Below are 23,683 nucleotides of genomic sequence, written 5' to 3'. Positions count from 1 at the left end.
GTGAACGCAGCACGACGTGGGAGGCTGACACCTGTACAGTGCACTAGTGGAACTGTCATAAGAACTGTGAGTAAAAACTCGGATGACTGCACCGCACTTCCCCATCCCTTCTTTCATCTGCGCCATCTTTCCCTCCCTGCACTACAACGCCCTGCGCACCCCACACTACCTACTCTGCCCTGGAGCTAGCTCTCCCTGTGGAGAGCCACAGGAAAGGAGAGACCTGGGTCACGGACCAGGCCAGCCACCGTAATATTCCCCATACCGGCATCCATAAGAGGCCCGGCTGCCGAGTACCCCACGGCCCAGGGGGTGCGTCAGATCTGGCGTCACGAACAGGATACGTGACCAACCCGTTAACCACGGTTATTGTGTGCCTAAGGAACTGTGTTATGGTACTGAATGTGGCGCCCGCCCCAGAAGAGCGGGCGCCATTATGTGCATGATCAAAGACAACAATATGGAACCTCCCATCGTGGGCCAGGTCCCAGAATGGCGCCAAAAGCATACCCTGCCCCTTGCAACTGTGACTGTCTGCATAGATGTGTCCGTCAAGGCAGGGAGGCCGTCACAAGGAGTGACCGACAGCAAACAGCCATGGGACCGCCCCCGAAAGAGGAGAGGAGGAGGAGAGAAGGAATGGAGACAGGGTGTGGTCTTAACCAGTCTAGACAGACCGCACCCAGCAGCCAGCATGGACAGACGCCAAGACCAAGCCTCTGCCTCTGGCCTGCTGCAGTGGCAAGCGACTCCCCTCACCCTGGAGGGAGAAGCTGGAAAACTGTCCCCGGAGGATGCGGAGTTCCTCCAGAGTGAAGTCCTGAAGCTGAGCCAACAAGTGGAAAGGGGGCCAGATAGCAGCGGTCACCAAATGGAGGAGCGAGCTGCTAGAGAAGTTGGCAGCACGGCGGAGAGCAGCACCGGATGCCAGCAGCAGTACCCCAGCCCCGGTGGAGCCAGAGGAGCACCAGGAGGCCATATACAGCACAGGAGCAGGTAGGAAGAGTTCCCCTGCCCCGGGCGCTGCAAGAGCCGACCTGCTCCTGGGCCTCCTTCACCAGCACTCCCCGTATTCCGCCATGCCCTCTCTGGAGCAGCTGCTCTGCCCGGAACCTCCACCCCCGGACGCCGACCCTGAGGACCCTCCAATTAGTGCCCTCCCAGAATTTCCACTCCCAGGCACTGAAACCAGGAACCTTCTGCTTGGTTCCCTCCCGGAGCCTCCACCTCCGGCACCCGAGTGGGTGTACAGTGCGCCGGCCTTCGATTGGTCCGCCCGGTTCGATGACCAGCAGCCGTGCCCACTACTCCCAACACCAGCACCCCCGGTTGCCTACTCCAGCGGAGAGGAGTTTTGCTGGGACAACCGGGGGGGGGCATGATGGGTTTCCCACAGGAGACCCAGGCCGAAGCCCTGCTGAGGAAGGAATTCTGCAGGCGGGAGCTCCAGCAGCTGGAGAAGGAGCGGCGCACTCGGCGGGCGTCTGAAGGCCCGGAACAAGGCTGCGAAGGCTCAAGTTCGCCAGGCGGAGTCAGCCCACCCCTGCCCCCGCGATGCATGACTCGTGGTAAAGTTTGACCTGAAGGCAGGGTGGGGCTTTATCAGAGATCCTGACTTTGCGAGGGACATTTTCGTAAACCGGCGGGATGTTGAGCCCGAGCTGGAACAGGGCCATCGCGACCGGAATCTATACCCCGGTAACCGAGTCACCTATACACGTCACCACGAGGAGCACGGGTGGTACGCCCTGCAAGTGTACCGCGTCATCGAGGACATACCCCCGCAGGACATACCGTATGACCCGGCTGGGTCCGGAAAGAACCAGCAGTACCCCAGGCGGGGACCCCACTACTAGGCCAGTAGTTGGGACTAGAATGTAAATAGTCACCAGTAAGGGTACCACCAGTTTCTAATAGTGAGTGTGTTTTCATAATTACCCATCAGGGTATATAGACTCCAGGCTGGGGACTGTGAACAGCCAAAAACTTATGTTGTACATAGTTCTGCACTTCTTAAAGTGCACCCTATTGGTTTTATATTGGCAACCATGACCTCAGAAGAAAAACTCGTTTAGCGTGGCGGAAGACGTGGTCCAACCCCAGGATCACCTATGCCCTGCAGCCACGCCCAGGGCCTACGTTGAGGGTTTTCGGACGGGTCCCTCATGCTGCTACTGTTTTTCCCTGTTACAGAAATGTTATTAAAAAGTGTCCTTATAATGTTTGATAAATATACCCTGTAACGTTAAAGAAAAGTGCCTCCCATAAAGGAAAGAAATGTCATGTTTTATTATCTTATATGTGAATGCATTCTTAAAAATTTGCATGTCAATAATATCCCTGCTTTACTTTGTTCCAGCCCGCTGACGTGCTGTGTTTTACCTGGGGGGAGTGTGGCGCCCCTGAGGGTTCAGTCGCCACAGAGGTACTGCACCTCACCCAGAGGTGTGGTATCCCCTTCTCTCAGGTAAGGAGGGAGTGCTGCCCGGAACCCCAACACCTGCATCCAATACTACACTGCTCCAGGCCGGCTGGAAGGGCAAGATGCAATGTGTTTTCCTGCTGAGCCCTGTCCCTTGCTGGAGTGGGGGGAACCAAGAGGTAGGGGGAACCAGTAGTGGGTGTGGGTGGAGGAAGCAGTTTAGGGGAGCACTATAGAGTGAGGTATATAAAGGGAGGCCATTTTAGGGTGGCAGAGAAGAGCAGTTCAGAAGAACAGTTCAGGAAGTCAGTCAGGGAGCAGAGTCTCTCTAGGAGTCCTAGAAGCCCAGGTGGGGAGCAGAGGAGTAGGCTCCATTCTAAAGAAGGGATCCTAGGGGGTACGGGGTGTGCAGGAAGGCACCCGTACGCCCCGCATCTGTCGGAAGACAGAGGGATCATAGGCCGCAAGAAGGGGACCGGCCCCTGGTCCAGCCGTGTTACTCTACGTCCCAGCTGGAAAAAAACGGAGGCTTCTGGCTTACATGGTTAGTTGCCGAAGCCTCATTCTAATCTCCGTGAGGGTCAAGCAGGTCCGGGAACTCCGACGAGACAGGAGGGACTTCAGAGCACCGGAGCGGGATTGAGAGTAAGAAGCGCAGGGCAGGAGGGAGAAAGACCCAGCGTGAAGACGGTCTAGCTAGGAGCACAAGAAAGTGGGGTTCTGTCATGTACTCCTAATCTGCCTGAGGAAGTGCTGAACCCCTGCCTGGTGAACGCAGCGCGACGTGGGAGGCTGACACCTGTACAGGGCACCAGTAGAACTGTCATAAGAAATGTGAGTAAAAACTCGGATGACTGCTCCGCACTGCCTCTGTCCCTTCTTTCATCTGCGCCATCTTTCCCTCCCTGCACTAGCTAGCTCTACCTGTGGAGAGCCACACCATCCCTGCTGCCGTAACACCAGCTCCAGAGGACTGCTCCGCAGCGGTGGCTCCCTTTAGCCGCAATCCACAGGTGGCATCACGAACTTTCCAAATCCCCTGTAAATATTCCCCTTTTTCACTGACCGCCCTGGGTCATGGACTGGGCCAGCCACCGTGATATTTCCCATACCGGCATCCATAAGAGGACTTGGTGCCGAGTACCCCACGGCCCAGGGGGCGCGTCAGTGGTACCGCTGTAAACGTAGTGACCCGAATAATAAAGCTGCCTTCTCAATTTTACCACACAAATAACAAAAAAAAATCCTGAATTGTTGTTTTTTGTTCATTCCGCAAAAAACAAGCCCTCATATGACTCTGTCAGCCGAAATATGGAAAAATTATAGCTCTCAAAATATGGAGATGCAAACATTAGTTTTTGCAAAAAAAAGCGTCTTTTAGTGGGCGACAGCTGTCAATCATAAAAATCATAAATCTGGTATCGCTGTAATCGCACCGACCCGAAGAATAAAGTCGTCTAATCACTTTTATACTGCACGAGGAACGACGTAAAAAATATATAAAACCAATTCTTCACCTGCTGCAGATTTGTTTATTCTGCCTCCCAAAGATCGCAGTATTGCTCGGCCCATATTTATCCTGCGCTCTGCGCTGAGCACTTACACTGGGGTTTCCGTATAAATCTCTGAAATACATGATTCAGACGGAAACCCCTGATGGAAGATTCCCTGTAATGATACGGATGGAGGCACTGTGGACGGCGTCTGACCTGTGATCCGGCGGTGTTCATCTTTTTAGGCGTAAATAAAAGTGCAGTCAGCCACAGTTTTGTGCACCTCTGAAAAGAAGGATAACGCTGAACAGGGGCCAGACAGAGTCCAGAGTAACTCTGCTGCCTCATCTCATTATAGTGAATGGATCCCTCACGTTTTTATCTGAATCACGTCATTTGGAGATTTAGATGGAAACCCCAAAGTAAGTACTCAGCGTAGAGCGCCGGATAATGCGCTCAAACAGTGTTTTTCTGCCACATATAGGGTATCGGCGTGCTCAGGAGAAATTTCACAACAACATTTGGGGTCCATTTTCTTCTGTTACCCTTGTGAAAATAAAAAATTTGGGGCTAAAAATAAATTTTTGTGATTTTTTTTTTCACATCTCTATGTTATAAACTTCTGTGAAGGACCTGGGGGTTCAAAGTGCTCATCACACATCTAGATAAGTTCATTGAGGGGTCTAGTTTCCAAAATGGGGTCACTTGTGGGGAGTTTCTGCTGTTTAGGGACATAGGGGCTCTCCAAACGCAACGTGGCGTCCGCTAATTATTCCTGCAAATTTTGAATTCAAAAAGTCAAATGGCGCTCCTTCCCTTCTGAACCCTGCCATGCGCCCAAACAGTGCTTTTCTGCCACATATAGGATATCAGTGTGCTCAGGAGAAATTGAACAACAACTTTTGGGGTCTATTTTCTCCTGTTACCCTTGTGAAAATAAAAAATTGGGGGCTAAAAGAACATTTTTGTGTTTTTTTTTTTTTACGTATTTATGTAATAAACTTCTGTGAAGCACCTCGGGGTTCAAAGTGCTCATCACACATCTAGATATGTTCATTGAGGGGTCTCGTTTCCAAAATGGGGTCACTTGTGGGCGGTTTCTACTGTTTAGGCACATCAGGAGCTCTCCAAACACAACATGGCGTTTGCTGATTATTCTAGCAAATTTTTAATTCAAAAAGTCAAATGGTGCTCCTTCAATTCCAAACCCTGCCATACGCCCAAACAGTAGTTTTCTGCCACATATATGGTATCAGCATGTTCAAGAGGAATTGCACAAAACATTTTGGGGTCCATTTTTATCTGCTACCCTTGTGAAAATAAAAAAATTTGGTCTAAATTTAATATTTTGTGAAAAAAAGTTAAATGTTAATTTTTTTCTTCCTCATTGCTTTAGTTCCTGTGAAGCACCTGAATTGTTAATAAACTTCTTGAATGTAGTTTTGAGCACCTTGAGGGGTGCAGTTATTAGAATGGTGTCACTTTTGGGTATTTTCTGTCATATAGACACCTCAAAGTGACTTCCAATGTGATGTGGTCCCTAAAAAATGGTTTTGTAAATTTTGTTGGAAAAATGAGAAATCGCTGGTCAACTTTTAACCCTTATAGCTTCATAACAAAAAAAAATGTTGGTTCCAAAATTGTGCTGATGTAAAGTAGACATGTGGAAAATGTTATTCATTAACTATTTTATGTGACATATCTCTCTGATTTCAGGGCATGACAATTCAAAGTTTGAAAATTGCAAAATTTTAAAAATTTTTGACAAATTTCTGTTTATTTTACAAATAAACGCAAGTCATATCAAATAAATTTTACCACTATAATGAAGTGCACTATGTCATGAAAAAACATTCTCAGAATCAGGGGGATCTGTTGAAGCGTTCCAGAGGTATTACCGCACAAAGTGACAGTGTTCAGAATTGAAAAAATTGGCCCGGTCATTAACGCACAAAGTGGCTCGGTCCTTAAGGGGTTATGGGTGAAGTCAGCACATGTTGTACATGCATTTCTCCTTGAAAGCCTGAGAAATATGGGTCGTGTGAGACATTGTTCAGAAGAACAGCGTACTTCTTTGATTAAGAAGTTGATTGGAGAGGGAAAAACTTATAAAGAAGTGCAGACAATGATAAGCTGTTCAGCTAAAATGATCTCCATTGCTTTAAAATGGAAAGCAAAACCAGAGATACGTGGAAGAAAACGGAAGACTGCCATTCGAATGAATTGAAGAATAGCCAGAATGACAAAGGCTCAGCCAATGATCAGCTCCAAGATGATCAAAGACAGTCTCAAGTTACCCGTGAGTACTCTGACAGTTAGAAGACACCTTTGTGAAGCTAATCTCTTAGCAAGAAGTCCCAGCAAAGTACCACTGTTAAAAAAAAATACATGTACTGAAGCGGATACAATTTGCCAAAGAACACATCAACTGGCCTAAAGAGAAATGGAGAAACATTTTGTGAACTAATGAAAGTAAAATTATTCTTTTTGGGTCCAAAGGCCACAGACAGTTCATCAGATTACCCCCAAACTCCGCATTCAAGCCACAGTACATTCTGAAGACAGTGAAGCATGGTGGTGCAAGCATCATGATATGGTCATGTTTGTCTTACTATGGTGCCGGATCTATTTACTGCATACCAGGGACCATGGACCAGTTTGCATATATTAAAATACTTGAAGAGGTCATGTTGCCTTATGCTGAAGAGGATATGCCCTTGAAATGGGTGTTTCACAAGACAATGACCCTAAGCATACCAGTAAACAAGCAAAATCTTGGTTCCAGTACAACAAAATTGAGGTTATGGAGTGGCCAGCCAAATCCCCAAACCTTAATCCGATAGAACACTTGTGGGGTGACATCAAAAATGCTGTTTCTGAGGCAAAGCCAACAAATGCCGAAAAGTTGTGCGATGTAGTCAAAGCATCCTGGGCAGGAATAACAGTTGACAGGTGCCAGAAGTTGGTTGACTCTATGCAACATAGATGTGAAGCAGTTCTAATAAAACTGTGGGTATACAACTAAATATTAGGTTAGTGATTAACATGAATGCTAAATCCTCAAAAAAAGAGTACAAATTGTGAGTTTGTAAAGATAAATCCAGACACTGCTATTTTTTAGAACAGCCCAATATTCATTTTTGTTAATTTCTGTAAAGTAGTTGAAAATGTATATATTTCTCTTCATGTTTAGAATAAGAAAACTGTGCAATGTTCCCAATGCATGGAAATAAAAACTAGAATAAAGATTTTGTGCTTAAATCATGTTTTTGAACACACTGCTATTATTTTCAACACTACTGTATACAGCTGTCTGACTCTTCCCTTAGACTAACCTACAGATTTCTGGTTTGGATTTGTAGTTCAAACTGATTTGTGTCCGCATGTGGATTCAATGGGGCTAATCCACACATGGCTATCGACAAGGAAATTTTTTTAATAATTGAGAAGTTAGGTTTTTTCATCCACAGTACAGGTTTCAAATCTGTAGTGTAAAATTATGTGACTGAAAGGGCTGCCCAAATTTTGTAAAAACCCCTATAACAATGTGAAGACACATAGGTGAGGCCTCAGTAACAAAATGTTCCCATTATAAAGGAGCGATTCTGCTACACAGATATCGCGTATGCAGTGACTACAACGGCTGCCTAAATTTTGGAAAAACCCCAATACTAATTTAAGGACACATAGAGGAGGGCCTCAGTTAAAAACTTTTTCCCATTATAAAGGAGCGGTTCTGCTATACAGTTATTGCGTATGCAGTGACTACAATGGCTGCCTATATTTTGGACGTATCCCAATAACCCTCTGAAGGGACTTAGAGGAGGACCTCAGTAAAAAAAAATGCTCCCCCCACTATTACGAAGTGTGTCTCCTATACTGTTATTGCCTATTCAGTGAATATAAGGGCTGCCAAAAATTTGGATGCACTCCAATACCCCTTTGAAGAGATGTGGAGGAGGTCCTCATTCAAAAAATTGTTACCATTGTTAAGGAGTGGCTCCACTATACTGGTAATGCCCATGCACTAAGTGCATGGGCTGAAAAACATTTACTCTGGGGGGTATACATGAACATACTGTATATCATACAGAATTTTATAGGTAGTTCACTAAAAAATTTCCCTACGGGCATTATAAACACTAGTGATGAGCGAATGTGCTCGCCACTTCTCGGTACTCGCCCGAGCATGACTGTGCTCGACAAACTCAGCGCTCGGCGAGTATTTCCGGGTTGCTCGGGCGGGAGCTCAGGTCCCTGACCTGCATATTTGGTGCCCTTTAGAGAGCCAATGAACATGCAGGGATTGCTTGCCATGCACTGTAATGCCGTAGCCATATTGGTTGTGGCATTACAGTGATTGGCTGGCCTATTTAAGACCGAGTGACGCTAGGCTCGTCACAGTCTAATCTGGAAACAGGCAGAGTAGGGAGAGCTGCTGCTGAGTCAGGGAGAGATTTGCTTATACATTTAGCGAAAACAGCAGCACACAGGGGGAGAGAGGCACCCCAACAGGCAGGAAGAAACTGTGTGGGGGCTGCAGACAGAAGGCAGGCAACCATTCCCCATAACATCAACACAAAGGAAGTTGCCAGTACAACTGTTAGGTCTTCCCGAGTCTGGTTGTTTTTTAAAGACTCTGCCGATAACCCCAAAAAGGCCATTTGCACCACCTGCCAGGCAAGCATCAGCAGGGGTGGGAAAACAACCAGCATGACCACCACCAGCATGATCAGGCACATGGCAGCAAAGCACCTGACTTTGTGGTCCAAACTCCAGGGTCCAGGATCAGTGTCTGTGGGTGGCACCACTGCTTCTTCCGCTGTTGTGCATGCAAACCAATCCCCTGTCCATGGTGCATGCGAAGATGCCTCCTGCCTTGCACCTGTCATTGCACACTCTCAAGTAGCAGCATCAGGAAGCACATCCACGTCCTTGTTCCAGTGCAGTGTTCATTGTCCAGACCCCAATCCTTGGAACGCAAGCGCAAATACGCAGCCAACGCCCCACGGGCCACACTACTAAATTCCCACATTTCGCGACTGCTTGCGCTAGAAATGCTGCCTTTTAGGCTCGTGGAAATGGAAGCATTCCGCAACCTGATGGCGGCCGCTGTTCCTCGGTACTCGGTTCCCAGCCGCCACTATTTCTCCCGGTGTGCCGTCCCCACATTACACAAGCACGTGTTCCAAAACATCAGCCGTGCTTTCAACAACGAAGTTACTGGGAAAGTCCACCTAACCACAGACACATGGACAAGTACTTGTGGGCAGGAACGGTACATCTCGCTGGCGGCACACTGGGTTGACCAAGTAGGACCTTGGGATGGAACGCATCCTCCCGACACCAAGGATTGCGGGACCTAGGTCAATCAGGGTTGCCCAGACAGTCTACAGCTCCTGCACCTCATCCTCCTCAGCCTCGTCCTCCTCTTCAGCCTCCATCTCCGAAATGACCACATCAGTCACAAGCTGTAAGCACTGCAGCACTGCCTCGGCCAAGCGGCATTAGGCTGTGCTGAAGCTAATATGCTTAGGTGACAAACCGCACAATGCTGAAGAGTTGTGGACAGCTCTGAAAAAGCAGGCAGATCTGTGGCTCACACTGCTGAACCTACAGCCAGGCATTGTCGTGTGTGAAAATGGCCAGAACCTGGTGGTGGTTCTGAGGCGAGGTGAGCTTATACACGTACCATGCCTGGCCCATGTGCTTAACCTCGTGGTTCAGCGGTTTCTCAAATCCTACCCAGAGCTGCCGGATCTGCTTGTTAAAGTATGCCGCCTGTGTGCCCAGCTACAGCTTCCGCCGCCCTTTCCGTGTTTCAGCAGTGTTTGCAGCTTCCGGCTCACAAGCTGGTGTGTGATGTCCCCACGTGTTGGAACTCTACACTGCAGATGTTGGGAAGGATTTGTCAGCAGAAGAGGGCAGTTGTTGAGTACCAACATCAACAAGGCCATCAGTATTCAGTTCAGACTCCACACATAAGACCTCTGGAGTGGACAACTTTTCTAGCCTCGGAGGGGGCCCCCAGCTGTCTGCATAGCCTTCGCTAGCTGTTAAAATAAATCCATATATATACATGGTGTTTTGTTTTTTTCACAGAAGTGCACTATTGAAGGATTAACTCATCCCACCATTTTGAATATATATAGAAGGACTTCTGAGCAACACCATGTATATATATATGGATTTAATAAATGAATATAATGTATAAATTTGTTATAAGTTCTATGAATGTAATGTTAATATTTTCATATCCATTTTTCTATAGGGCCATGCTTTGAAGAATCAAAAGTATTTTAATAGATAATTCTTGATTATATTGATAGTGGAGGTATACATGGTATTTGCACGGAGTCAGAGAAAGTTTGCCCTTTTGATTAATGGACCTGTATTGCGGAAGATGTTACGGAGTCTGCGCAAGCTCCAGATAAGAGTTAATCTACATAAACCTTGCTCCATCTCATCGTGCTCCGCCTGCAATACATCCTCTTTGATTGTGAGCAGAGAGCGTTTCAGTAAACAGAGAAGCGGGATGGTGACACTAATTCTGGCGTCATCACCGCTCACCATCTTGGTGGAGTCCTCAAAGTTTTGGAGGATGGTACATATGTCTGACATCCATGTCCACTCCTGAGGCCTTATGTGTGGAGTCTGAACTGAATTCCGACGGCCTTTTTGATGCTGGTACTCAACAACTGCCCTCTTCTGCGATGTAGAGTTCCAACGCTTGGGAACATCGCAGATCAGTCGTTGAGCTGGAAGCTGCAAATGCTGCTGAAGCACGGCAAGGGCGGCGGAAGCTGTAGCTGACTTTCTAAAATGGGCACACAGATGGCTTACTTTGACAAGCAGATCCGGCAGCTCTGGGTAGGTTTTGAGAAACAGCTAAACCATGAGGTTAAGCACATGGGCAAGGCATGGTACGTGTGTGAGCTCGCCTGGGCCCACAATTCTCGGTGTCGGGAGGACGTGTATCATCCCAAAGTCCGACTGGGTCCCGGCTTCCACTATATTAACCCAGTGTGCTATCAGCGAGATGTACCGTCCCTGCCCACAAGCACTTGTCCACATGTCCGTGGTTAGCTGGAATTTCCCAGTAACTGCATTGTTGAGGGCATGGCTAATGTTGTGGGACACGTGCTCGTGTAATGCGGGGACGGCACACAGGGGGAAATAGTGGTGGCTGGGGACCAAGTACCGAGGGATGGTCGCCACCATCAGGTTGCTTCCATCTCCACGAGCCTAAAAGGCAACATTTCGAGTGCAAGCATTCACGAAATGTGAGAATTTAGTAGTGTGGCCTGTGGGGCGTTGGCTGCTTATTTGCGCTTGCGTTCGAAGGACTGGGGTAAGGACAACTCAATACTGTGCTGGGACAATGACGTGGACATGCTTGCTGATGGTGCTACTTCAGAGTGTGCAATGACAGGTGGAGGGCAGGAGGCATCTTCACATGCACCATGGACAGGGGATTGGTTTACATGCACAACAGTGGAAGAAGCAGTGGTGCCACCTGCAGACACTGTTCCTGGACCCTTTTGTTCGGCCCACAAAGTCGGTTGCTTTGCTGCCATGTGCCGGATCATGCTGGTGGTGGTAAGGCTGCTAGTTTTGCTACCCCTGCTGATGCTGGCCTGGCAGGTGGTGCAAATGGTCTTTTTAGGGTTATCTGCAGAGTCTTCCTAACAGTTGTACTGGCAACTTCCGTTGTGTTGGTGTTGCGAGGAATGCTTTCCTGTCTTGTGTCTGCGGCCAACACATTGCTTCTTCCTGCCTGTTGTCATGCTATGCCTCCCTCCCCCTGTTTGCTGCTGTCCTCGCTCTGTATGTTCCCGTGCCAGGTTGGGTCAGTTACTATATCATCCACCACCTCGTCTTCCACTTCCTTACCCCTACACAGAGACCTAGTGTGAATGGCTTCACCGACACACTGCAACAGAATGGAAATGGAAGAAATGTCTGATTTTTGAACAGTCTTATAGGTGATATGTCTGACAGAGAACCACGGTTTTAAATGGCCTGTAATTTACTAATACTATTCTTCACAAACACCTAGTGTGAATAGCTTGACCGACACACTGCAAAGGAATGGAAAAGGAGGCCAATATTTTCCATGTTCAGTTAAAATTTCTGGATTTTTATTGCTGAAATATGGAACAGATCTGGCTATATTCTGCAGTGCTAACAAGCAAATGGAGCAGAAAAATTGTGTACTCTGGATTGTTTTTTAAGCAAATAACCAGGATTAAGTTAAAAAAAATGTTGCCCTGGCCTCTGATATCTGGGGCTATGTCTACAAATATCTGTAATTATTACAGCAGCAGACAGGACATTCAATGGACCCTATTGCGCTATATGCACTGCAGTCTGCCGCATACACTGCCTGCCTGCCTAACTCCTGCCTAGCACTGATTATATGCAGCTGGATTAGTCCTCAGAAGGACTGTTATTTCAGATCGATATATATATATGTTGTGGAATACCTATACTAACAGGACATTCAATGGAGCCTCTTGCACTATATGCACTGTAGTCTGCCACATACCTTGCCTGCCTGCCTAACTCCTGCTATCACCACTGAATATATGCAGCTGGATTAGTTCTCAGAAGGACTGTTAGTTCAGTTGTATATATACAATGTATATATGTTGTGGAATACCTATACTAACTATAAACAAGCAAATCTTTCCCTGACGCAGCAGCACCTCTCCCTACTCTGCCTGATTCTGGGGTAGACTGTGACGAGCATAGCGGCGCCAGGTCTTATATAGACCTGATGACGCTGTGCGGCCAGCCAATCACTGTAATGCCCAAAACTAACATGGCTACGGCATTGCAGTGCGTGGCAGGCAATCCCTGCATGTTCATTGGCTCTCAAAAGAGCGCCAAACATACAGGGAGGGGATCCGAGTTCCTGTCCGAGCAACCCGGAAATACTCAACGAGCACCGAGCTTGTCAAGCACCGTGATGCTCGGATGAGTACCGAGCAGTGGCGAGCACATTCGCTCACAACTAGGAATATAAAAAGAATTCCTATGATCTCTACATATTGTGAAGAAAGTAATGCCGTGCCGAGCTTCATCAGGAAACATTGGCCTATGTTGGGGGGATGTTTGCCAGAAGTAGAGGAGTTTGCTCCCCCCCCCTTATTTTTCATATAGGCGTGCGAAAAATCTGAAAGACAAATTGATACTTTCAGACATTGGGTCACTGAAAGGTAAAACTCAGAGTACTTTGACTGGTAAAAAGAGAACCGGATGTTTCCCGTGCTTAAAGTGTATTAATTGTAATAGGATGAAAAAAGGGGAATGTTTTAGGCACCCAGTAATGGGAGTAACATACGCTATAAAGAGTTATTTGACATGTGTTACTGACCAAGTGATCTATGTCTTACAGTGTCCCTGTAAATTTATATATGTTGGAGAGACCACGTGGAACCTAAAAATTAGGTTGAACCATCACCATTACATGATACGGAAGAAAAGAATGGATCTTCCTGTCTAAACATTTTACGGAATTAAACCATGAGAAAGATCTTAAATTTAGCATAATAGATCATGTACCATTACTTAGAAGAGGAGAAAAAAGAGCGAAAATACTCAAAAAGAAAAAACTACAGTGGATTTATAAATGGATTTGTTAAAATCCAATAGTTTTAATGTGGATTTTAAGCTTCATACTCTGGTTTGATGGTTCCTAATATAGGATCATTTCTTCATATGTTATAGGTATTTTATTGTGTGTTTTATGATTTTTAATTTTTTTTTTTTCACAGAAGTGCACTATTGAAGGATTAACTTATAATAATAATAATCTTTATACTTATATAGCGCCAACATATTCCAAAGCGCTTTACATACCTTATCGTGGCTGTCCCCATTAGGTCTCACAATCTTAATTCCCTATCATTATGTCTTTGGAGTGTGGGAAGAAACTGAAGGAAACCCATGCAAGTACGGGGAGAACATACAAACTCCTTGGAGATGTTGTCTTTGGTGGGATTTGAACCCAGAACCCATGTGCTGCAAGACTGCAGTGCTAACCACTGAGCCACCGTGCTGCCCATCCCACCATTTTGAATATATAGAAGGACTTCTGAGCAACACAATATGCATATATATGGATTTAATAAATTAATCTAATGTATAAATTTGTTATAAGTTCTGTGAATGTAATGTTAATATTTTCATATCCATTTTTCTACAGGATCATGTTTTGAAGAATCTAAAGTATTTTAATAGATAATTCTTGATTATATTGATAGTGGAAGTATGCATGGTGTTTGCGCGGAGTCAGGGAATGTTTGCCCTTTTGATGAATTGCTCTGTATTGCGGAACATATTACGGAGTCTGCGCAAGCTCTAGATAAGAGTTAGTCTACATAAACATGGCGGCATGCCGGTGTGCATGCGAAGTAGGTGAAAATTCACCACCTTGTAACTCTAGAAATACAGGAGTCTAAAGCATGTGCAGCTCTACTTCCGGGACGCAGAGAGCGGCGTGGGCTATGAGGATATGTTTGTTATGGTGGGGTGAGTCATTAATAAACATTATATAGTATTCACGTGGGATTGATTGATTATACATGATATACTCATGTTATATTTGAATTGGTGTTCTATTAGTCATGTTAATTAAGGTTTACTGTACAATTATGCACTTTTTGAAATGGATGAAATTTTATTAATAAAATGCTATATGAATTTGACATGTTAGCACTTTGCACAGTGCTCTTTACATTTTTATATGAATTATTATACACATAATTTATTAATTAATGATTAATTGATAAACCTATTTATATGCATACCTCACTATGGCTCATTGCTTGAAAAAATCCCTCACTAGGGATGAAACCTTTGCCATGTTGACATGATGGGTCAATAAAAGTATCATATAATTGACTCTTTCGGAGTGCTGCCTCTATATTCTTTTTGTATCTATCAATAGATCTATATATCCATATATCTATTATCTATCTTAGATAGATAATTAGATAGGTCAACAGATAATAGATATATGGATAGATATCTAGATATGTTGATATATATATTGACAGATAGATAATAGATATATGGATATGTTGATAGATAGATAATAGATATATGGATAGATAAATAGATTAATAGATATATGGTTAGATAGATAATAGATATATGGAAGGAAGCATTTTCCAAAACGCGCGTCGGGGTCTTTGATGTGCCACATACAGGCGTCTGGCTAGCCAGGTAACTTGCCTCCATACCTTAACTTCAGTATATGGTCTGTAAATCTTGTGGCTTATTTTTCTGGTCAATATGCATGCCTTTCATGCATTATATTAGTGTAGGTACGCAATGGTTATAATAATGGCCCACATCCTGAGTGACCTTCTGTGACTTTAGAACATTGATTGCTATTTATATTAGAGTACTTGTACTCATATCACATGTAGTCTGCAGCCACCTAGTGGAGTACCTATACATATCATAAAGCACTAATATTTTAGTACTGGTGTGACTCTAATTTAGTTAATGACTAGACTCACTTACATTGATTACATTTGACAGGCAAGAACACCATGTGCATATTGTGTGATGGTTACTATATATGATTACTGTTGAGCCACCCCCGTAGTGTTCGAGTTCGGTTCGGTTCGTCGAACACCCGTATGTTCGCCGAACTGTTCGTCGAACTGTTCGTCGAACACCTTCGAATACCATTAAAACCAATGGCAGGCAAACAACAACACATAGAAAAACATAGAAAACACCTTCAAAGGTGTCCAAATGCTGACAAACTGCTCAGAAGACACAGCTAACACATGGAAAAGTGACAAGTACATATAGTCATGCGAAAAGAAAAGAGGTGGAGGAGTAAAAGGAGGGGGAAACACAGATATAGGCATGTCATGCCCTTCTAAAACCAAAAAAGTGCGAAGCCGACATGGCCAGTCCGTTCCTGACCGCGCGACCTCCGTGTCGCCGGGTTTGTGCCAGAGCTGCGGTGGACCCTGATGGCCAGCCCCCCTCTCTCAATACTGGTGCCTGTCCGCTGGTGGGTCGAGCCCCCCCGCGGTGGGGGGAGTAACATCTGCAGAAGGAAGACCATCTTCGAGCCAAACTAAGATGTCTACTTCTTTTCGTGGACAATGTGATACGATCCCTTTCTTACGGACACGCCCATCGCTACAAATTCCAGGTGAGGCACAAAAACAGCAGGTGCTTCAACGGATATCAAGTGCTCCTTCAAGTGGGCTCTCCTCCACCTCAACTTCAACATCACAAATACTCCAGTCCTCAGAGGTGTCACCCCAATCGCACTTGCTTCCTCACCGCTCCCAAGTCTCCAGCTGCCCGTCTGAGTATGGGGTAACACAGATGGTTGAGTCTGCACAGCTGTTTACTCATACTATAGCCTGGGAAACGGAGGTCTGCTCCAGAGCTTCTGTTAATCCAGACGAGGAAATGATCTGCACTGATGCCCAGAATCTTTATGAGTCGGATCCAGGACCAGATGAAGAAGGTTCTGAGCATAATGTAGAAAAACAACACCAACAAAAGTTCACTTTGGGAGTAAGAGGTGAAACATGAAGGGAGAAAAGACCCCCTTATTATAAATAATTGCCTCTATCTTCCTATAGATAATCCCAAACTGACACAAGAGGGGTTTGAATCAAAAATATATAAATTTTATTACGCAATATAAATTTTATTACACATTAGCGATAAAAAAGTGTAAAAACGGATAGGGAGAGGAGAGGACAGCTAGAGAAGGCAGGGTAAGATAAAGACACCCTGCTCGGAGACTAACATCCCTTGAGGCAGCTTACAATATATAACAGATGTAAATATAGGCTGTCGGCTAGATAATGCAATGATAGAAAATCCTGGCAAAAAACATGCCAGGAAATGTCAAATCTACCAATGATAATATGGAAATGCAACATGTAACATATAAGACCGACAATAGTAGATTATAGGTTCAGAGATAACACTTAGAAAATGTCCATATCATCAAGTCAGTAGAATTATGTGGTTTCCATTACCTTGAGTCATTATTGGTAGAGTCTAGGGCAGCGTGTGGTAAGATGCTAGGGATGCCTGGCAGCCTCGACGCGCGTTTCGCCCGGGAATGGCTTCGTCTGAGCATAATGTAGACCCTCGTTCCCAAACTGTAACTCCTGTTGGTGGAGACAATGATGAAGACGATGATGAGACTCAAATACCTGATTGGAGCAACAACTTGACTTTTCGGTCAGGGCAGGAAGAGGTTGGCTCTGAGGACAACGGGTGTGAGAACACACAGGGTGATGATGACGAGGTTGGAGATCCCACTTTCTGTCAACCCACAGTCAGCCAGTCGATGAGGTCAGCAGAGGAGTTGGAGGAGGATGTGACTAGCCCAGGGGATGGGGATGACTCGGTTCCCCGGCCTTTGCCTGGCCTTTGGGATGTCGCGGTGGTCGGCTCCCGGGCCCGTACCCTGGGGTCAGTCTTTAAAAGGGTGGATAATTGTTAATTTTATAAGAGTTCGTGTCACCACCTGTGGTATCTGGTGAGAAGCACCAGCGCTGCAGTAGTCAACTGAGGTCGGTGATAAGGCAGCTCGATGGTATAGCTCCCCACAGGTAGAGTTAGGCCTCAGAAAAGCGTATGCAGGGGGAATGCAGGACAGGCGAGACCCAGCTGGGTCAGAGCAAGAACGGGAACGGACACGGTAGTCACTTCAGTACCTTTCACTGGTGGAAATTCAGGCACATCCCGGAGCACTGTAGGGTGAAGGGTGCATATCAGGATCCTCCCCAATGAGCGGGTGTAGGGCCTCCTGTTTCTTGCCTCTGCGTAGTAAGTTTCTGACCTGCCTGGAGCTAGGCCTAACTTTGTCTCTGTCCTGCGCTGGCTGACCTTGTGGTAGGGCCTTGTCTTGGAGTTCATGCTCCCAGTATGTGGGGCCTAAGCGTCTCCTGGCTCTGTTACGTATCAGCACCATAGCGATCCTGGGACTTGTAGTTCTCCAGGAATTCCGGTTATGCCTTACTGGGTCATAGAGATCCCGGTAAGCTCGGATTCGGTGTCCGGTAAATGCTTTGGGGTGAGCTGGTTAAGCTCCTCTGCCCCCTATGTACTAACTCTCCACTCGCCTTCGGCCTTCTCGGGCCCTCACTAGGCTATACACACTAACGGCAACTTGCCGCGCTTCACCGATCTTATGGTGCCGGCACACCTTAAGCTCTAACTGGACTCTCTGAATCTAGCTAACAGGAGCCTCGTGCTCCACTGCTGAACTATTAACTGAGTTCTCTAGACTAGACTGAGCTCTACTGCAGACTGACCTCTCTTAGGCTTCTCTACTGCAGGAACTCTTCAGAAGAACTGAACTGCCTAGCTCCACCTTCCCTATTTATATCCCTAATGGGCTCCCTCTGCTGGTCTGAGGTGGAAGGTGGAGATGTGTGAATGTTTATGGGGGCCTCTTGTGGAAGATTCCATCAATGCACTCTTCTAGGATATGTGATACCAAGCACAGAGGGGCGTCACAGATGCTATTGACGACGAGGTTAGGTTGCGCCTTCCTGGACAGAGACGGAGTACTGGAAGCACGTCAACAACTGCATCCTGAATAGTGTTGAGCGAGCACTAAAATGCTCGGGTGCTCGAAGCTCGGGACGAGCTCGCCATGATACTCGGGTGCTCGACCCGAGCAACGAGCCCAATGTTAGTCTATGGGAGACTCGAGCATTTTTGCGGTGGCACCCCCGGCAGTCTTTAAAAGCCTGACAAGTGCCCAAAACGATAGTGACAGTGCTCAAATGACATGGGGACAGCATGGGGATCGCCCCAGGAAGCATTACTGCCCCCCAGGTCACTGCTGTCAACAACGTGGTTAGAGGTATTAAGCCACTTTTACGGGCTCACAATAAAACGTTCAAAAACGAAAGTGAAACTTTTTTCCTGTGAAATATGTTAAGGAAGTTCCTTTCCAGGGAAAAGACTTGTGTATAAGTTAAAATAAATCACCAAAAACAAAAATACTCCTCCACACCTTCGGCTGTGTTCACAAGTAGCATTTTTTATGCGTTTTTGGACTTTTGTATTGCTTTCAACTATGACAAATGCATTCACCGGGAAATGTCATTTTAACATTTTACAACCTTATCTGGCCATGTGCTGTGCGACACATGCATAAAGTGCTGAAAAGACATGGGAACAGTATGGGGAAGACCCCTGGAAGCATCTCTGACTCCCAGGTCACTGTCTAAAAGTGTGCCCATCAGAAGTGATCCTTGCCGCATCAGAAGATGCAGACTTGCAACTATCCCCATGCAAGTTCTAGTCCCAGGGCAGTGTTCAATTGTACCTCCCCCATTCCTTGCAACACAAGGTCAAGTATGCAGCCTGCCACCCACTCACCCCCAGGCTGCAATACCATATTGCTTCCTTGCTTGAACTTGAAATTGGGCCTTTTAGGCATGTGGAGGCGGAATCTGGCCACCACGTCATGGCTGTGTTGGCGGCCTGGAATCCATACTCAGTCCCCTGCCGCCCGGCGGCCGGGTGTCCATACTCGGTCCCCAGCCGCCCCGCGGCCGGGTGTCCACACACCGTCCCCAGCCGCCTGGGGGCAGCCGGGTGTCCATAAACGGTCCCCAGCCGCCCCTATTTATCCTTGGAACATTCCCCCACACACTTTTCTTAGCCCGGCCTGCTTTAGGCAGCATTGGACAAGCCCACCAGAGAATCAGACTCCTCCGGTGGGCCCTGACTTCTCCATCGGTGGAGTTGAGAGTGCCAAGGTGAGGAGCATGATGATGATGACAGAAGTTAGCATCTGCTATGATTTCTTTTAATGCAAGTGTAAGTGTTCAGCTTGCCACCCACCCACCCCCAGACTGCAATTCCATACTGCTAGCTTGCACTTGAAATGGGGCCTTTTAGTTTGGAGGAGGCCGAAGCTGGCCACTACCTCATGGCTGCTTCGGCAGCGAGGTATCCATACTCAGTCCCCAGCAGCCCCTATTTGTCCTGGTGTGCCTTATACATAAGATTAAGCGCGTATACCAAAACATTACCTGTGCCCTCCCCAGTGCATTTAGTGGGAAGGAGAGCATATTCCGCTGTAGTGTGTGCATGCCAAACCCCTGTTCATGGTACATGCGAATATGCCTCCCACCTTGCACCTGTCGTTGCAGACTTGCAACTATCCCCATTCAAGTCCTTGTCCCAGGGTAGTGTTCAATTGTACCTCTCCCATTCCTTGCAATGCAAGCGCAAGTATGCAGCCTGCCACCCACCCACCCCCAGGCTGTAATACCATACTGCTTGCTTGCTTGCACTTTAAATTGGGCCTTTTAGGCATGTGGAGGCGGAATCTGGCCACCACGCCATGGCTGTGTCGGCGGCCTGGTATCCATGCTCAGTCCCCAGCCGCCTGGTGGCCGGGTGTCCCCGCTTGCTCCCCAGCTTCCAGGGGGTGGCCGGGTATCCACACTCAGTCCCCAGCCGCCCCGCGGCCGGGTGCCCACACTTTTCTTAGCATGGCCTGCTTTAGGGCAGCATTGGCCGAGCCCACCGGACTATCAGACTCCTCCGGTGGGCCCTGGCTTCTCCATCAGGGGAGTTGAGAGTGCCAAGGTGAGGAGCATGATGAGGATGATAGAAGTTAACATCTGCTTTGTTTTGTTGTAATGCAAGCGCATGTATGTAGTAGCGGCTAGGCTTGAGTTGATCAGCGTTTTGGCGCATATCCTACCTCCTCCCAGGATTGCTGGATGTTTTCCTGCTACTATCCAAGTTCTATGACTCCCGTTAAAACAAAGCTTCAGGTGATAAATGATGCATGAGGTAGTGGCAAAGGAGAAAGAGCAGGAGGAACAGGGACCACTCACATCAATATCAGGCCAGTCAACCAGATATGTCTTGTAGGATATGTTTCTGTAACAAAAGGAGCGGTTCGGCTACACAGTTATAGGGCATACAGTCAGTGCAATGCCTACCAAAAATTTCGAGGCACTCCAATGCCCCTTGGAAATGACATGGAGGTCAGAGGGCGTTAACTAAATCCCCCCTGTCCTCAGGCCACCCACGCTGAACCGACGTTATGACACTTGTACAGGAACTACCGTCTACAACGCATGATAGCAGCTCCTATTCTTCCTCCTCTTCCTCCTCCTCCTCCTCTTCCTCATTGTCCCCCAATGCACGTTGGGATGAGATGAGTCTGGGCTGTGTGTAATCGCCCGCTACGGCTTCTTGATCCATGTCATCATACTCTGGCTGCAATGCCTCCTCTTTAATTCTCTGCAGAGAGCGTTGCAAAAGACAGACAAGTGGGATGCTGACACTAATGATGGCGTCATCGCCACTCACCATCTTGGTGGCCTCCTCAAAGTTTGTCAGGATGGTACATATCTCAGACATCCAGGACCACTCCTGAGGTCTTATGTGTGGAGTCTGACCTGAATATCGATGGCCTTGTTGCAGCTGGTACTCCACAACTACTCTCTTCTGCTCACAAATCATTTGCAACATGTGGAGGGTAGAGTTCCAACGTGTGGGGACATCACACACCAGTCGGTGTGCCGGAGGCTGCAAACGCTGCTGCAACACAGCAAGGGCGGCGGAAGCTGTAGCCGACTTGCGAAAATGAGCTGAAAGGCGGCGTACTTTCACGAGCAGATCTGGCAACTCGGGGTACGATTTAAGAAAACGCTGAACCACGAGGTTAAGCACATGAGCCAGGCATGGTACGTGTGTGATCTCACCTCGCCTCAGAGCCGCCACCAGGTTACGGCTATTGTCACACACGACCATGCCGGGATGGAGGTTCAGCGGTCTCAGCCACAGATCTGCCTGCTCTTTCACAGCTGTCCACAACTCACAAGTAGAGATGAGCGTTGTTCTACTCGAACTGTTCGCCAATCTCAAATTCGAGCTGTTTTGGGCGGTGTTCGAGCCATTCGGCGAACACGAACGATTTGAGAAAAATTTGGCTGTTCGAGGTTATGTTCGATAACTGTTCGTGCACCAAAATCATAACTGGATTTTTTCTCAGTAATGATGAAAATTAATGTTAATACGCAGTTTGAGTGTACAGCGGGGTGGGGGGAGGGGCAGGGGATGGATCTCTGCAGGAATAATGAAGATCTCCATTTTTTTTTCTCTTTCCCGCATTTACAGTGGGGAGGTGCAATCTGTCAGCCTATCAGCAGCGCACACACGGAGCGAAGTGCTTTTTTTACACAAGCAAGGGCATGTGTCATTGGCAGTGTATGTCACATGTCCTTGCCCTATAAGACCAAGCCATTTTCCCCGTCGCCACCATTTTCTCACTGCTGCAGCTGCGTGTTAGACGGCACCGCTGTTGCTGTGTGCGCTATACCTTGTTCATTTCAAGCCAATTTTCGCACAAATCTACAGATAGCTTGGGAGTAGGGAATAGTTGTATTGCAGTCCTTTTAAGGACTAGGTTACAGCATTTCCTACGACTTTTATCAGGCAGGTCTGTGCTCTTAAATAGATAGATTGTGGGAGTAAAGACTAATTGTAATTGCAGTCCTTTTCAGGACTAGGTTACATCAGTTCCTATCAGTTTTTGCCAGGCAGGTCTGTGCCAGTGCAGTGCAAGTTTTTTTCACAGCATTTGGCTGAATCTAGCAAAGCTAATCCTTTTTGGCCTATTGCAGAGTGTGTTAGTCAGTGGAGTAGCCTATCTGTGTTGCAATATATACCACCTGTGTATAGAATACCAATTTTTTTACTGCACCTAGTGAAGTAAAATCTTTTGGGCATAGCATCATTCTATTAGTCCATCTATACTGACCTCCATCAGGTTGCAAATTGAATATAATTTTTTTCTGCATCTAGCTCTGAAAAAATATTTGGGCTTCTAGCAGTGTGTGGGACTTGTTCTATTAGTCCATGTATACTGACCTCCATCAGGTTGCAAACTGAATATAATTTTTTTCTGCATCTAGCTCTGAAAAAATATTTGGCCTTCTAGCAGTGTGTGGGACTTTATCTATTAGTCCATCTATACTGACCTCCATCAGGTTGCAAACTGAATATATTTTTTTTCTGCATCTACCTCTGAAAAAATATTGGGCTTCTAGCTGTGTGTGGGACTTGTTCTATTAATCCATCTATACAGACCTCCATCAGGTTGCAAACTGAATATAATTTTTTTCTGCATCTACCTCTGAAAAAATATTTGGGCTTCTAGCTGTGTGTGGGACTTGTTCTATTAGTCCATCTATACTGACCTCCATCAGGTTGCAAATTAAAAATAATTTTTATCTGCATCTACCTCTGAAAAAATATTTGGGCTTCTAGCTGTGTGTGGGACTTGTTCTATTAGTCGATCTATACAGACCTCCATCAGGTTGCAAACTGGATATAATTTTTTTCTGCATCTACCTCTGAAAAAATATTTGGGCTTCTAGCTTTGTGTGGGACTTGTTCTATTAGTCCATCTATACTGACCTCCATCAGGTTGCAAAATGAATATATTTTTTTTTGCATCTACCTCTGAAAAAATATTAGATTGCCTTGATCCAAAGCTGGTGCTCTCCATGTCAGAGAGCGCTCAACACCAGCAGGTGTTTCCACTTCCCAGTGAACTGATGACCTGCCAATCACACTGGCTGTTGCTGGTAAAGAGGTGGCAGGTCTGCGTCCAAAAACATGTGTGACTGCTGTCCCCCCAGTCACAGAGGATGAAGAGGCCGCGGATGCACAAGATGGGGCAGACGGATGTTGGCCCAGCCTGCTAGGCCGCATTGTAGCA

Source organism: Phyllobates terribilis, unplaced genomic scaffold (assembly GCF_046119375.1).
Source record: "Phyllobates terribilis strain yellow unplaced genomic scaffold, ASM4611937v1 Scaffold_3__8_contigs__length_932513732, whole genome shotgun sequence".
In the NCBI taxonomy this organism is placed as follows: Eukaryota; Metazoa; Chordata; class Amphibia; order Anura; family Dendrobatidae; genus Phyllobates; species Phyllobates terribilis.
The sequence above is the reverse complement of the archived record's forward strand: the minus strand, read 5'-3'. Positions refer to the sequence as shown.